At 32.6% G+C, this 17,559-nt stretch overlaps 1 long non-coding RNA gene across 2 annotated transcripts; it reads left to right on the top strand.

Moving 5' to 3' along the window:
- The first annotated feature begins 1,107 nt into the window (after positions 1-1,107).
- On the top strand, positions 1,108-16,921 carry LOC144374630 (uncharacterized). Of its 2 annotated transcripts, XR_013433982.1 has the most exons (5): positions 1,108-1,190; positions 8,852-8,905; positions 9,223-9,277; positions 16,510-16,573; positions 16,840-16,921. It is a non-coding gene; the product is annotated as an uncharacterized LOC144374630 (long non-coding RNA). The 2 variants fall into 2 exon arrangements; XR_013433981.1 differs by lacking the exon at positions 16,510-16,573 and having other exon boundaries at positions 16,840-16,918.
- Positions 16,922-17,559: the final 638 nt, after the last annotated feature.

Below are 17,559 nucleotides of genomic sequence, written 5' to 3' on the forward strand. Positions count from 1 at the left end.
TTGTATGACTTTGATTATTACAAATAATGCTGCTATAAAAATTTGTGTACATGTGCTTTGTGCGAACATTTATTTTTAGTTTTTTGGATGTATCCATCTAGGAGTTGATGGAGCATACAATTCCTCTGTATTTAACTATATTAAACTTTTCCACAATGGCTGGCACCAATTTACATTCCCATCAGCAATGCATGAGGGTTCCAGTTTTTTCCATACTCTCCCTACGCCTATTATTTTCTTCATCTCTTTTTTTTAAAATTATATCCATCTGCATGGGTGCTAAGTAATTATTTTATGATTCTGATATGCATTTCCCTGATGTCTAATGATACTGAATATCTTTTCATGTGTTTATTGGCCATTTTTATATCTTGTTTAGAAATATGTCTAATCAAATACTGTGTCTAAAATAGGTCTTTTTTTCCCCTCTTTCTTCATAAGAGTAAATTTTTGCCTTTTACTGTCTCAGAAATAGCTTTGGATCTTCACTGTTGAGCTTGGACTAGCATCATAAATTCATCCTGGAAAACTCACTCAAGGCCTACCTGCCATTTTTAGATATGATGATAACTGAGCAAGCAGTATTTTCTGTTTTTGATTGGTGGACGGCTTTTCTTTATTTTCCATTAAAAATGTTTCAAAAGCATATTTTGATGGAGTTATTGTCATGGCTGTAATTTGGATTTGGGCAAATCTTATTGGGAAATTAATTATGACAGAATGATAACGTATCTATGGTTGATACTCTTATTGGTGCTCACTGGAAGTGTTAAAGTAGAATCTAGAAAATTATTTATTGGTTGTTTATAGAAGAAATTAGTGCATAATAAAGAAAGTTGAATTATGTGCTTTTTGAGATTCTTTGCAGCTTTAAGATTCTGAAATTTGTCCCAGTGAAATGGTATGAAAAGTATCTTATTGCATCATTATTTTGTACAAACTTTTTTTGTAAAAAGTTTGATTCTCAGGATAATGTAGATTTGCCTTGAAAATGTGGAATTACTTCAAAAACAGAACGAAGTATTACGTACTTTATTGTTTTTAAGAGATTTAATTTGTTTTACTTTGTTGCAGTTGAGATAGTTTGCTTTCAGTTCTTAAAAAAAATGTTTTCTTACAGATTAGCAAGACATCTACAAAAAAAGGCCCAAGCTCAACACAATAATTCTGAATTCACAGAAGAGCAAAAGGTACCATCAAATAATATCTAGATATATTCAATTCCAAATGAAATTGCTCTTGAGTCCATTAAGCAGAAAAATAAACAAAAAATTGTTATATTTAAGTAAAAAAAATCAGATTGATCATGCTTTGCCTAACATTAAGTGAACATTTATACAGATATATAACTTATCACTTAATGAATTTCTTTTCTTAACTATTTAGGTCTTATTTAACTCTAACGGAAGTCATCCACACTTTAGTTGAAAAGCATGGGTAACCCAAAGACTGGAGTTTGTTCCGAGTCACTTGGAAAAACAGAAGGATTGGGAATAAGTGCATTCCACCTCAATGCTTAACTCTGAATTTTCATAACTCTTTATGTATCACCTCTCAAAGCAAAAAAGAAAACACACACAAAACCCCCCAAACCAAAAAACAAATGGAAAAAAAATTAGGTCAAGTCAAGAACTTGGCATACAGACCTGTCAGCTAAATAAACATATAAGATTGCAAAATGTTTCACTACTGTTCTTTCTTCATTGAATTAAAATTTTTGTATGTCAAGTTGATTCCCTGATAGAGATTATGTAAAAGGGAATACTTTAAAGTAACTTATTCTAAAAGAAGAGAAGAAATGGGAGGAAACAACTCCCATTTTCTCCTGGCTCAGAGTAAGTAGTGTTAAGTCAATTTTTAATCTTGTAGATAGTGAAAAATATGTGTTAGTCTTTTCTTCATCTCTTTTTTTGAATAAATTTTATTTTATTTTTATTTATTTATTTATTGGTTGTTCAAAACATTACAAAGCTCTTGACATTTCATATTTCATACATTAGATTCAAGTGGGTTATGAACTCCCATTTTTACCCCAAATACAGATTGCAGAATCACATTGGTTACACAGCCACAATTTTACATAATGCCCTATTAGTAACTGTTGTATTCTGCTACATTTCCTATCCTCTACTATCCCCCTTTTCCTCATCTCTTAAGAAAAGGCAGTGTGAAAACCCTGGTGACCTAATTCAGTCTTATTAATACTTTTCTTTTTTTGCACAAGGGGAAATGGGAGTAATTTTTTGCATAACTTTTTAATTAAACTTAAGCAAGTTTTTAATCCATAGGCCTGTGTTTATTGATTCTTAGTTACAGGAGTTTGGGGAGAAAAATCCCCCAGAGGGTTAGCCGTATTTCTTGCCCAAATATATTTGTATTTTTAAAATATTTAAAATCTACTTAAAAAATTATGTTACTACAATTTGAAAGGGTGTTTTTCTTTTTTCCTTAGTAAGTGCTAATATCCACAATAGATTTAAGAGACTTAGGATATTAGTCCTGGAAAATAATTATCACAAAGGAAATAGCTGATATGCTTAAGGAAAGGAACAAAGACTATACACTATCCCACTTCTGTAAGATTTGTGAAATCTATCTAGGAACTGATTAGGAAGTGATCAGCTGGCATCATTGAATTAAGACTTAAAATATCTAAATCTTGATGAATAGAATCTTAGATATCCAGGTACATAAATTAATAGTTAATAAAGTATGTTATGAATATGAAGACAATAAAAAATGTAAAAAAGTTTTAATGATCCCATATTTTAGTGACCTGTTTGCCTTCAATTAGTTAGATTTCTCCAGCATTTGTTGCTCAGGAGTAGAACATGTGAGCCACATGGCCTGAGATTAAAGTCTTTTGACCTCCTAAAACATTTTAAAATTACAAAACAAACAGGTTAATATCAAAAAATGAACCTTGTTAAGTGATGAGGAAAAAATTAACTTTTTCTTTATTTTCTTTATTATTCTGAGACTAGAGTTGTTGTTGATAATGCTATTGATTCTTTAATTTATAGCTGTTCAGCTTGTCTTTGGTTATAAAGACCCCCAGATCTTGTACTCCAAAAGATCCAGGAGGCTGCAGGACCTAGAGGAGAGTGCTGAGACCTAGAGTCAGAAGACTTAAGTCTTGCATCCTGGCTTTGGCTCTGGGCCTGGTTTTCCTTATATAAGAAATGAGAGATTAGAGAACTCTTAAGTGACTTTAAAAGGTCTTTCCTTCCTAAAACTCCAGTGACCTCTACCTGTGAAGTGGTCTGTACCTCCTCCTTTCCTGGAAGCCTGATTTCTGAGGAACATATTATTTATAATACCTGCCCAGGAGGCATTTCTGGCTGCCAGGTGTAACTGCAGACAGAGCTGCAGTCTGTCTATTCCTTGGTCTTGGAGAAGGACCCCAAGTCATTCTGTTCTACCATATAAGGCAAGTTTTATGCATTTAAAGGTTTAAATTTCTGTGAAAATGCAAGTGAAATATTCACAACAGACAGAAACACTCATGTTGATGTATAGGCATTATATGATTGTTCCATAAGAAAAAAATTATCAAAGTCTTCAGTTAATAATGATTAGAAAAGAGAGGTCTTCAAGACATGTTTTAGGAAACACTGGCTCTTAAAAATTAATAGATTGTGTCTGTGTCTGTGTGTCTGTGTGTTGTGCTGAGAATGGAACCCAGGTCCTCATGCTAGGCAAACAAGCACTCTGCATATCAGTAAGCTACATCCCCAGCCCAATAGGCATTACTTGCACACAGTTTGTGACTTCTCTGGACTTTTAATATTCTAATGTGTATGTTGGATATTTTAAAGAGTTTGGTTGTACAGTATTTTAAAAATTATTTGCTTTTGAAAAGCTCCCCTCCTTTCTTTACAGAATATTTCATTGGATCTAGTGTTCTAAAGAACATAATACAGGAAATTTTGACACATACTGTTAGATCTGCATTAAATACTATGCCTATACATAAGCTGGAGAGAAAACTGAATAATATTTTTCTCCAAAAAGGAAAATAGAAAATGCTTTTAACCTTATTCTTTGCAAAAATATTGTTGTATTTTGAGTTATATTTCTTATGCTTATACTATTTCATGTATTGATAGCAGTGACAAGTTATATAATTATGCCAACCATTCAGTAGTTAGTGGAACTTTGAAAAATGTTTTTGGTTTTTAAAAACTAATCTTATTACTAAAGTGCTTTCTTTATGAAACTTTTTGCTGTCTAGTTCACAGTGAGCTCTCAAATATATTTGATGAATAAATGTTTTATTGGACCTATTATTGATATTTACTTTATATTTATTAAAATAAATCCTAATTTTTAAGAGAATAACATATTTTTCCAATATTTATTTTATATCTAAAGAATTCTAAAGCAGAACTACTAATCTGTCTAAGCCATATTAATTGGTGATAGAATAAAAACTTCACATTTATTTCCTATTTTTAATATTCTCAAAGATTTCTAGTTAAAACAAGAGTTTATGATTCTTACTTGATCCTCTCTCACGATTAGTTCACTTAGTTTCATTTCAGTTTTCAATAGTTTTGTCATTATAACAAGTGGGTTTAGTGGCCAACAAAAAGCTGCCAAAAGCTTTCATTCCATGGAATTCCCTACTTTGGTGTTGTAGATTTTCTCATGTAAGTTTCTGGACAAAATAGAACATCCTATCTCATGACACTTAGAAAGTTTTTTCCTATTTTGAATCAAACTTGGTGGTAATGAGAATCCCAGAAATATATACTTGTTTTATGTTTTATCGATTCCACCTTTCTACTTCCACTTTCTCTCTACCCCAGTGTTTTCTCTCCCCCAACAGCTAGATGGAAGATGAGTGGCTGCTTTTAAATATTTAAAAGATAAGTCTGGATTAAGTAAGACTGTACTGAATTATGTTTATTTTTAAACTCATTTTATTCATTACATAAATTGAATACATTTTAGCAAAATTAATTTAGCTCATTAATTGTCCATTTTTATTCCATGTTTACCTTTAACTGATCTTTAGAGCTCTCAATTTTCTTAGCAATGACAAACTAAAGTAGCTAATACTCTAAAAATGATACTGTTTTCTGTTTCTTATCATATTAGGTATGAGCAATTAATTTGAATAAAATGCTAGTGATTTAAGTCTTTCTAAAAATCAAACATCACTTCAGTGCTTGGTTTAATGTACATTAATTAAAGTAGTCAATACTTATACTCTGGCATATGTGAACTTGTGCTTCTTTATTACTTTTCTGAACTGTTCATTTTAAGGAAGGTGACACTGTTTCAGTAGCAAGCACTTGATTTTTGACATCAATAAATTCTACATGTTTTAAAAGTTATTGCCACAGCTGAAATAATAGTGTTTCACTTATTTTTTAATACTGAAGCTGGGTGTGGTCCCTTAAAATAGTTATGAATAAGGCCGGTTGGTATTTTGCCATAGTTCAGTACATTTATATATAAAAAGCTATTGCCTTTGCTTAACTTAAAGAAATGTTTAAGTGATAATAGTTTGTTAGTGGTCTCTTATTGTTCAGCTACAACATTTTTATCTTAAATGTTTGAAGTGTGAAATAAAATGGATTTTAAAGTCAAGAAGGAAAAAAGCTAACTACAATTTTGAAGATTAGCCCATTGATACATCTCAATACAAGCAAAATTCTTTTATAAATCAGTTTTGAAAGAATATAGTAAGTCATATATAAATGGAATTGATGGAAGTGTGTGGTTTTATTGAATATCTTGTGTGTTGTATAGAAGGCATTGATGACTGGGACAAATTACTTAACCTGCCTGTACTTCAGTTTTCACACCGGTAAAATGATCACAGCTAATTCAGAGTTGGGGAGGATTAATTAAATTAATGTTTATCAATCATTTAGGAGAGCCTATAAGTAAGTGCTCATTAGTTATTAATAAGTGGTTAATAATTAATAGTATTTGTTATTAATAAATTATTTGATTATTATATTTATACTTAATTATTTACTAGTTTTGCTGGAGTTGAGTGGTATATTGAACAATAATGATTGGGGATATTAGACTTTATGTAGAAAAGATTGCTTACTGCTGGTTTCTATACATAGCTATTTAAGAGGATGAATAAACTTGAGTATTTTGCAAACTATGTATAAACATAATTTTCAAATGTAATCTCTTTTCAGATTAAAATTGCATATTTTCTAAGATTTTATATTGAAATTTTAAAAAGATTATGGAGATAATTAAATATTATTACTTGTGTGTCTGAGAGGCATATCTTGCTCAATAATAAGTTTTTCTGTGAGTTGCTATCCTAGCTGTTTGTTGAAGATTCAGTAATTGAAGAATGTCCACTAGCCTAAGCACCAGAGGCCAGGACAATACTGTTACTTCCCTTTACTCCTCTTTTACCTTTCAAAGAACATTAACCAAACACAAAATCACCAAATCCCCAATTTACTAAACTTTTTGTAAGTCATACAGAAAATACATTCAGAAAAACATGTCAGTTTTTTTCCAAAATATGTCATTTTGTAAGCATTGTAAATGTTTACATTGTAAATGTTACACAGTTCTTTGCTTTTATTATCTAGACTTATTCCTAAACACATTTCAGAAATATCTTTTTTGGAAGGACCTAGAAGTCTCAGTGGCATTGTTCAGCTGCCTGCCCTGATAATTTCTTTTATGATTCTCATGAATCTCCCCTTTTCATGTCCACCTTAGCTATTCATATTCTTATTCTGAATATTGTTTAGACAGTTTAAAATAACTTAAATGATTTTTCCTTCAGTTTTTCCCCTTTCCTTTAAATTATGTATGCATTGCATACCTGTATCACAACAGTCAAGGGGTTTTTTGTTTGTTTTTTAGAAAGTATCACTGTGTTGCCCACACCGGCCTTAAACTCTTAGGCTCCTGCCTTAGCCTTCCCAGTAGGTGGTACACGTAACTATGCCCAGCTCACAGCAGTGTTCTTAAGGGCATGTCAGTTAAAAAAAAATAAAAATAAAAACACACTTCTATGTAACTTATTGTTAAAGAAATCCTAGATTCCTCAGCAAGGAGTTTGTGAAAGGTCCATTTCAGAATGACTATGCCCTACTTCACTTTACTTTTCACACCCATCCCTCTGCTTTCAGTTCGGGATTTTAAGTAATTGAACCTTGACAATTTTCCAAACTCTTTGATTTGGAAATCCTCCCTAGTCTTTGGGACTGGATTCCTAATATAGATCATGTTCTTTTCCTTTAGGACATAAAAGGAACTTATTTTGCTGAAGCTTATAGATTGAATGTCTCTCTTTTTAATATAGTGATTTGATATATGTTTTATCACACATAATAGAACATGAGCATATTAAAAGCAAGGACTGTACCCTATCACATGTGTTTTATAGCTTATTTTATAAAACAGATTGACTGTAAAATTTGCACCATTCATCACAAATACTAATTTTGTTAATATTGCCTACGTTTTTATACAAGTCAGAATTGAGCTTAAATCAGAATTAAATTAGACCATTGTGCTATCTTTCAGATATCTTTTAGTAAATTTCAGGCTTTATGAGAAGATGGTTGGAAGGGAAGATGTCAAAACTCTCTTTTCATTGCCCTCCCCCTTTTTAATTTTCTGTTTTCTTTTTTTAAAGTTAGTATTTTGTGGCTAGAATTGTAGCTCAGTGGTAGAGTTCTTGCTTGCCCAGCATGTGTGAGGCACTGGGTTCAATCCTCAGCACCACATAAAAACAAATTAATAAAATAAAGGTATTATGTCCATCTACAGCTAAAAAAAGCTATTTTAAAAAATAAATAGTCAATATTTTAACTTACAGATAACAAAGATAGTACATATAAATGGGGTAACATGTTTTGATACATGTATATATTGTGTTATATTTAAATCCAGTTAACATTTTCTACTCACATATCATTTCTTATGTTTAAAAACTTACAAATTTTTTTCTTTTTTCTTTTGAAATGTAGGATGCATTTATTTATCCCCCCACTCACCCCTACTGTCTCCAACCACTGGTAACTACCATTATACTTTTAGCTTCTATGAAATCAGCTTTTTTGTATTCCACATGAATAAGATTTTGTGGGTCTTGTCTCTGTGCCTGGCTTACTTCATTAATATAATGATCTTGTTCCATCGTGTTGTTGCAAAGGATAGGATTTCTTTATTTTTATGACTGAATAGTATTCCATTGTGTATATATAACACTTTTTTTATCCACTTATCAGTTGATGGACTCTTAGGTTTCCATTTCTTGGCTAATAAGAATAGTGCTGCTATGAATATGGGAGTGCAGGTGTCTCTGCAGCTTACTGATTTCCTTTCCTTTGGCCATATATCCTGGAGTGGAATTGTTGGATCATATCACAGTTCAATTTTAATCTTTTGAGGAACCTCCACACTGCTTTTCATAATGGCTATCTTTGTTGCCCTTTAAATCATATCTAGACCTATCACCAAACCAAAATTGATTTAGAATTGGTTGTGGCATATTAGTTTAGAATAGAATATATACTCATCTCTCTCCCACTTCTCAGCCCTTTGTCTTCTGATTCTCTTCTCTAAAATCTGCAAGGTGCTAGAAAAGGAATAATAATTTATTTAAAGAAGTATAGATCTCTTTTGTAAAGTTTTTTAAATTGTAGATGGACACTATATCTTTGTTTCATTTATTTTTTTTTTAATGTGGTACTGAGGATCGAGCCCAGTGCCTCACACATGTGAAGCAAGTGTTCAATCACTGAGCTAAAATCCCAGTACCTATAGATCTCTTATAAATAAAAATTCTTGATTTTAGTAACTGACAGTTAAAATTATCTTGGGATTTATAGCATTTTTTTCCCTACAGAAAACCATAGGCAAAATTGCAACATGCTTGGAATTGCAAAGCGCAGCTTTACAGGTAAATGGATTTTTTAAATGAATTATACTAAATTGTTCTGATAAGATATTAGACATTCATGCCCAAAGTAATATTATCTCAGAAGGGTTTTATAACAATTGGAATTGATCAGCTGAACTCACACTTAAATGATTTAGTTCATACTTTGTAAACGGTAGAAATAAAAGATATGATTCTAATTTTTTCTGTTTCTATTAGCTTGAATATTCCAAAAATCAAAAATATTCCAAAAATATTTTATTCTTGCCATTTAAAAGACATAGGGTGCAGTGAAATCTTTGTAATGAAAAGATATAATATGCATATTTTAAATTTAGTCCACACAGTCCCAGGAAGAATTTAAACTGGAGGACCTCAAGAAGCTAGAACCAAGTAAGTTTTGTTTTATATTTTTTAGTGATATTCCTATAGGAAGAGAGTTTTATCTGTTGTGAATATTAAGATTGTTTAGCACAGAAAGTGATTGGATTTATTTCTCTTATTTTTTGGTGCTTTTAAAATTCCTACAATATTTGTATTTTAATTACCATTTGGATTTAATCTTTATTATAGAATATATATGTTGTACTTCATCTAAATATCCAAATTAACCTTTAATTTGTCTTAATGGCTTTAATAAGATTATAATTATTTTGATAAACATTTTCAGTAGAGTCCAGTAGAGAATATAAGGTTACAGTCATTAATGCCCATTCACATTACATGTTATTGAAAACTACAGTCTGAATGTTGGGAATGCATTACAAAGTGTTTTTTTGTTGTCTCCATTTTTTTCCCTTCTTCAAAATTTTAAAAAGTAAACAATTCCTTCAGTTATCTTGTTGGTTAGGATATTCCCAAATAAAGCCTTTCTGCTGTTTCAAATGATTGCTCTCTTAGAACTGTCTGCAGTATGGGCAAAGGCACAGTGTGAATAACTGAATGAATGTAAGTTAATGTAGCCTTTTTAAAAAACATTTTTAGTTGTAGACAGATACAATACCTTTATTTTATTTATTTGTTTTTATGTGGTGTTGAGGATCGAATCCAGTACCTCACACATGCAAGGCAAATGCTCTACCAACTGAACTATAACCCAGCTCCTGTACTCTTTTTTTATTGAGATAAGATTGCACATCTCAGTGCATTTATGTGACTAGGGAATAGTAGATTTTATTTATCCAACTAAGTAAGATTTTTAAGTAGGGAATCATAAAATCAAAGCATTTTCAAACAGAAAGGAGTCTCAGACTTGTGATCACATTCTCTATTGAGGAAAGAAATGAAATGATTTGTTTGTCCTTTTTCACTTCAATCTCCAGTAACTGAGCTGGGCCTAAATCTCAGAACATTTGTCAGTGTATCTCAGTTCACACTAGTGCAATCCTTTTAATGTAAACATGCTTTGAGTAAGAGGTAAAAAATTAATTTAAGAACTAAAGAGAGCCTTGCACAGTGGCGCATGCCTGTAATCACAGCTGCTCGGGAGGCTGAGGCAGAAGGATATCAAATTCAAAGCCAACCCTAGCAAAGCAAGGCACTAAGCAACTTAGTGAGACCCTGTCTCTAAATAAAATACCAAATAGGGCTGGGGATGTGGCTCAGTGGTCAAGTGCCCCTGAGTTTAATCCTAGTACCCCTGCCAAAAAAGAACTAAATAGAATGTTCCTATAAATTCCACAAAATGCCAATATCTAATTCATTATAGCAATTCTAACAAAGACATATATTATTGAGATAGCTGAAATGTGATTGTATTGCAGATCCAGGATAGAAAAGGATTCTCAGAGTATACTGAAGGGGATCTGATTTTCTGTTGTTTGGGTTGGAAAAGAGAAGTTAACAACAACAACAGACAACAACAAAGGAATGCATAGCGGATTTGTTGTGATTCTGGTGGCTTTTCCATAGTTTCAGATGATCATATTTCATTTCTTCAGAACACCATCCTTCTGAATATGGCAAGAATTCTGGCATTTTAATAGTTTTGGTTTCTTTATGTAATCCAGATCATAAAGTTTTGTTTTCTTTGTGGTTCTGGGGATCAAACCCATGACCTCACACATGCTAGGCAAGTATTTCACCACTGAGCTACATCTCCAGCCCTAGATCATAAGAGTTGGAGATGTTATAAGAGACACAACTTATATTCATAAATAGTTCTTATGCCTATATCCAATGTATATAAGGATACTAATCAATGTAATATTTCTCACAAATTTTGGGAGTTTTTTGTACCTAAAACTTTATTTCTCAAAAGCATTAATAAATACTTTGTATAAGATTGAGATATAATTTATATAAAGCACAATTCACCAATTTAACATATCATTCAATTTTTTTAGTAAATTGGAAGAGTTATGCAGACATCACCACAATCAATTTTAGGACATTTTCATCACCACAAGAAGAAACCCTATTCCCATGAGCAGTCATTCACTTCTTGCCATCCCCCTAAAATCCCTTCCAATTCCCAGCCCTAGAAAACCATTAGTTTGATTTCTGTCTATAAATTGTCCTATTGTAGACATTTTATTTAAATGGACTCATATGATATATGATCTTTTATGACTGGCTACATATAAGATTATTTTGAGAAAAACACATTGATGGCTTTAAATAAAAGATTGCAACAGTTGTTTATACGGTGGTTCTACTGAAAATTATGTTTGTGTGTGAGTGTGTGTGTGTGTGTGTGTGTGTGTGTGTGTGTGTGTGAGAGAGAGAGAGAGAGAGAGAGAGAGAGAGAGAGAGATATGATGCAGGGGATTGAACCAAGGGCTTTGGGCATGTTAGACAAGTGCTTTACCATAAACTATGTCACCAGCCCTCAGTTTTTTATGATAAAAATTATTAGGATTTTGGCTTCTTATTCAGTCACTATTTCCTATTAGTTGTTTGTTTCCAAACAAAATTTAAGAATCTTATAGATACACAGAGTGGCCGTAAAGACTGTGGATGTTTATTTCATATATTTATTATCTCTTCTCTTCCTCTGAGCATGCTCAAGTACTTCTATTGCCTCACAAGATCTTTCATTAATTGCCTTTTTTTTTTAGAATAGCATCTATATGCTAAGCTCTCGAATCCTCTCAGTAACATTCTGCTAAGGACAACACCGACACTAGCTTGTAAATCCCAGCAATGAGTTTTAGGGTCACCTGGATTGGTTCTTTCACTATGCTATTAGTAATACCTGTAGTGGTGCTGTACTACATCATTCCTAAGTACAGCTCTCCAGTTCAAATTCCTAAGAAATTATTGACCCATGTATTAGTCGAAGATCAGGTTAAAATCTATTACTTTTTTGGGTTTTTAAAAAAGATTTGGAATAGAAATGGAAAGAGTATTTTGGAGATTCACTTTATTATACTTTATATAATGTTTTTCATTTGTACTTTTCCCTTCTTGATAGTTATCTTTTTAGATGATTTTAATTTGCTGTTGCTTCTCAAAGAAACATAAGTGAGTATTCTGTATTTCAGTAGGGTAGACTCTGTAATTTGGAATTTATCCAAGCAGGGCACTTGTTGTGAGTAAATTATTGAGTTGGAATTAAATATTTTCTACAAATTGGTATTTAGTAATATTTCAGATTAAGTATACTTCTTCAAGCTTTCTTTTTAAAACGTTAAGCCTCTTCTAAGGAAAATAGTGAATTCTAACTTTTAATATTTTGAACTTAACTGGTTTCCTTTCTTTTAAAAAAAGTTTTTTTTAAAATTTAATGCATGTGTGTGGTGCTGGGGATCGAACCCAGGGCATTTCCCATATAAGGCAAATGCTCTACCACTGAGCTACATCACTAGCTCTTGGCTGGTTTATTAGGCTGATGTATTCTTTACTTGAACATTTTGAAATCTTTTAAATTCTGTCTGAAAATACTAAAACTATGATTGTGAAAGTCTGAGCCATTTTTTCTTATGTTAATTGCAGTAATGTACTGCTGCTTACTCAAGCATATCTCCCCACCACCACCCTGCAAAATTCCCTTCTGTTAAGCCACCCTTCAAGGCTTCACAGAAATTCCACCTCTCCCTGAAAGCTTTCTCTGCTGTCTCTATAGAGGTATAATTAAACTCTGCCTCCTCTCCTGTATAGAATCATTTTAACTATCCATTGTCAGATTCTCACATGTGTTATTTTCACTTGTATTTGTTTTAGTCCTCAAAGAGATTATGAATGGACTCTTCCCCCACCCCAGAGCCTATTGAATGCTTTAAGTGTAGTATGAACTTGGCAAGATTGTGTTGAGTTAAATAGATTTGAATGTTTTGAAGGAATCTTTTCCTATAATTTAAAAAATAACCTTTAAAAATTAAGGCAGCTGCCCATTTTCCTACCACAAAAATGAAACACGTCAGTCACCAAAAGCAAAATGCATTTTGATATTTGCCTGTGTGTCATCTTTTGAAGGTTAGCTTCAGGAGGTTGGTAGGTCTGTGCTCCAAGAGAAAGGCTGGGAGTGCTGAATTTTCCATGGTGGAGTAGCATCAGATGCCTGCCATGTAGTGATCCAAAGTGTGTAAGTCCTACCAAATCAGCCAATGAATCTCCAACCCATGACATGCTTCATACTTATGATAATGTCTTTTGTAAAATTCAAGCTCCTCTTGAGATCCTCCTAAGACATCATTGCTAGTATTGGTAGAAAGAAAACTCTATGTAAAGTTTAAGCTATTTTAAAAGAACAATAGAATCTGTTATTCCATAGTTGTTGAAAATGTAAACCTATAATACAGTTATAGAAAGTAAAACAGAATTTGTTTTAAAGCTATTTAAATTTGTTCTAAAGCTATTCACATAAATTAAATGTTTCATAGTACTTTAACTTGTAAAAATAATATAACAAAGCTATTATTCTAAAGCAAATATGTCCTCTTCAGAGCTTTGATACCAAAGAAATGAAAATACTATTTAATTATTCTGTTACAATACAAATGCAAGATAACCACTGAGCCACATCCCCAGCCCTATTTTGTATTTTATTTAGAGACAGGGTCTCACTGAGTTGCTTATGCCTCACTTTTGCTGAGGCCGGCTTTGAATTATTAATCCTCCTAAGCCTCTGGGATTACAGGTGTGCACTACCACACTCAGCCAAGATATTCTTAATAACCAAGATATTTTTCAACTTTTTTGTTTGTTTTTGACGTACTGGGGATTGAACCCAGGGGTGCTCTACCACTGAGCTATATTTCCAGTCCTTTTTATTTTTATTTTTTAAAATATTTTTAGTTGTAGATGGACACAATACCTTTATTTTATTTATTCATTTCATGTAATGCTAAGGATTGAACCCATTGCCACATGTGCAAGGCAAGCACTCTACCACTGAACTACAACCCCAGCCCTTTTATTGTTTTATTTTTATTTTGAGACAGGGTCTCCCTACGTTGCTTAGGCAGATGAACTTCTAGTCCTCCTGACTCAGGCTTTTGGTACCTGGGATTACAGACACATGCCACCATAACAGGATCAGCTTTTAAAAATTATTGTTATATACATTTTTAATGGTTGATTTTTTTGCTCATTTTATTAAACTCTTATTACAATATGATCATTTCTGTGTGTTTGTTTCTGATATGAGTGAGACATGATCTTTTTGTTACCTGCTCCCCATTCTTGGTATCTATTCCATTGTTGTGTAAGTGATCAATATTTATTAATATTACTTATTAATATTGAGTTGATTTAATAATTTAGTAACAATGATCATGCAGAAGTATAGAAAAGATGTTCTTGTATTAAAAAATAAACAGTACTTCTTAGTGAGATAAGAAATATTAGGATTCTAGTCAACTAGATCAAAAAGGTCATGGAGAGAGTGAATGTCCATTTTAGATTTTCCCTTGCCATTTTGTATACATTTATTTAGGCTGTAATTCTCTCAATATCCTGTAAAGGAAGTAGCATTCTTATTTTAGAACTGGGGAGATTAGAGTATTTATGTAAATGTTCAAGTTATTGTTGTAATTGTAGTGCTAGGTTTTGATTTAAACCTTCTACTTTGATCTCCTGCTGCTTCCCCTTTGCTTGTCAGACTTAAGTTCCCACAGTCCTTTCTGTGCCTTGAATAAGGCAAACTGTTTCCTACTTGGAACCTTTGTTGTTGCTCCAGCCTGTTCTTTAATACCTGGGAAGCCTTACGCTAGAGCCACTTATGGATGATTCCTCTCATCTCAGGTCTTGGCTCAAATGTCTTCTTACAGTTTAGTTTTGAAAGGCACCCTGTCTACCTTAGCTACTCCACCAAGTTCTCTCTGCTTTTACACAGCATCCTGTTTGTATCCTTCATACCACTAATCACATCTTACATTATCTTGTTTATTTGTTGGCATATTTATTGTCTACTTTTCCTTAGTAAGGTCTAAGGTCCAAATATGAGTTCTTGATTACTGTGTATCTTTAGCACCTAAAACAGTGATTGGAACATTGTGAGTACTCGGTATGCATTTGTTGAGAAGAAGAAAGAGATAAAGGATGAAGAAGAGCTAAAGGGAGAGAGAATAAGAGTGAGTAATGAGAATCTAGGTACAAGTTTCCAACTTCTTTCTCACTGGATGATTGACTCCTATTGGAATAAGTTATGTAATTACAACCTGTTCTTTTTGAATTTCCTTATTTAGGAACCCAATATGCCATACTCCTTTTAACTGAAATCTGCAAGACTCCAAAATTAAAGTCTGAGTAATTAGAGTAAAAACCATGGGTTGCCCAATTAATAATGCTAAATATTCACCTTGAAATAATTGCAGGTAGTCACTAGGAACCCATAAATTGGGAAATGAAACAATAAATTTCATAAAATACTTTTCCAGATACAGATAGAATTGTAGAACATGTGTCTGTAGGCTTACATGCCAGAAAGTAATCAACCAGGACACAAGAGGTGATAGCATTATGTTGTTTGATGACTTCCCTGCGGAGAAAGTCTGCTGTGTGTGTGTGTGTGTATGTGTATGTGTGTGTACACACGTGTAAATATATATATATGTATATATATATATACATATATATATATACACAAACACACATATATATATATGCGCATGTATATATGTGTGCACACATATACAATAAATTTCATCATAAAAGGAATATTAGAATTATAACCTTGCTGCTACAAACCTTACCAGTGTGATAAGTATTGAGGGAAATCTATTTAGGATAAAGAATAAGATGTGATTATCTATTTCTCTTTAATTAGTCATCTTCAGTATCAATCTTTTAATTAAAATACTTCAGGAGAAGAGGTATTCTCTTTCACTGTACCCCATATCACCTAGAAATTGTACATTGGAGAACTATTTTATGGTTCATTTTCTATGAGGGCTCTGAGACTTTCCTTGGAGATCTTACAGTACTCTGAAAATACTGGTACCTGCAGTCCACTATGGACATTTTTATTTTGCTAAGACACTCAGTAGTCAATTGCAGAGTCTTAAAATGATAGTGAAGCTTGGAATTTAAAATACATATATTAATGTGTGCTTAATACACTATAAAATATGATTAAAAGTATCAATTTAAGATATAACATATAAGACTAACTAATATATAAGACTTACATAACATGTAAGACTAAGATATAAGACTAATGTTTGTCTATGTCTTTATTCTAGTCCTAAAAAATATTCTCACATATAATAAAGAATTTCCATTTGATGTTCAGCCTAGCCCATTAAGGTAAATAAATAAGCATCCATATTTTGTCTTCTGATTTTATTATCTATTTTATGCCTGTTTTTCAAATATTTCTGTATTTTTTCCCTATCAAATTTGATATTGGTGATATGACTGTTACCATTGGTAGCAATGAGATGATTGACATTGACATTTATATCAACATCAACCTAATAATCATCATCTTATCTGGGAAGTTAGTGGCTATGAGGGTTAGCTGGTGTATTAAGTGGAGTAGCTCACTAATTTTTCGGTCCTTTTTTATATAGGAGAATTTTAGCCCCTGGTGAGGAAGAGCATTTGGAATTTGAAGAAGATGAAGAAGAAGGTGGTGCTGGAGCAGGGTCTCCTAATTTTTTTCCTGCTAGAGTGCCTGGTGGGTACAAAAAAATGTACATTATATAATTCAAGGTCAGGTGTTTGGAACTTACTTTTGTACTTGTTAGTGGCGGGTAAAACATCTCCAGGTTTGCCAATCTTAAGCAAATTATCATGGCCATTCTGTTAGCGGTAACTATCGGTTTATTGTGAAAGTATCTTACTATTTGTGTCAGGGATCCTCAAAACATCCCATGTTTAGTGATTGGCTAGGAAGACCCACAGGACTCAGCATATAGTTGTACTCACAGTTGTATTCTGAGTCATTACAACAAGAAAACACAAGAACAAAATCAGCAAAGGGTAAAGGCACACAGGCAAATTCCAGAGGAAACCAAACTTCTAAGAGTCCTCTTCCAGCAGAGTCAAATATGTACTTGATTCTCTCAACATTCTTTCACACCTGTGAAATGAAAAAATATTGTCTATTGGGGAAGCACTGTAGAGATTCAGTGCACAAGACACTTATTGGGGTTAGCGTGAACCAAAACTACAGACTCCAGGAAGAAAGCAAGTGTTCAGCACAAACCATATTGTTTGCATGGACGGTTTAGGCACAGTGATCTTCTTAACAGGGCATGATGGGAATCCTGCTGAAATCCAGGTTCCCA

Source organism: Ictidomys tridecemlineatus, unplaced genomic scaffold, assembly GCF_052094955.1.
Source record: "Ictidomys tridecemlineatus isolate mIctTri1 unplaced genomic scaffold, mIctTri1.hap1 Scaffold_78, whole genome shotgun sequence".
NCBI lineage: Eukaryota > Metazoa > Chordata > Mammalia > Rodentia > Sciuridae > Ictidomys > Ictidomys tridecemlineatus.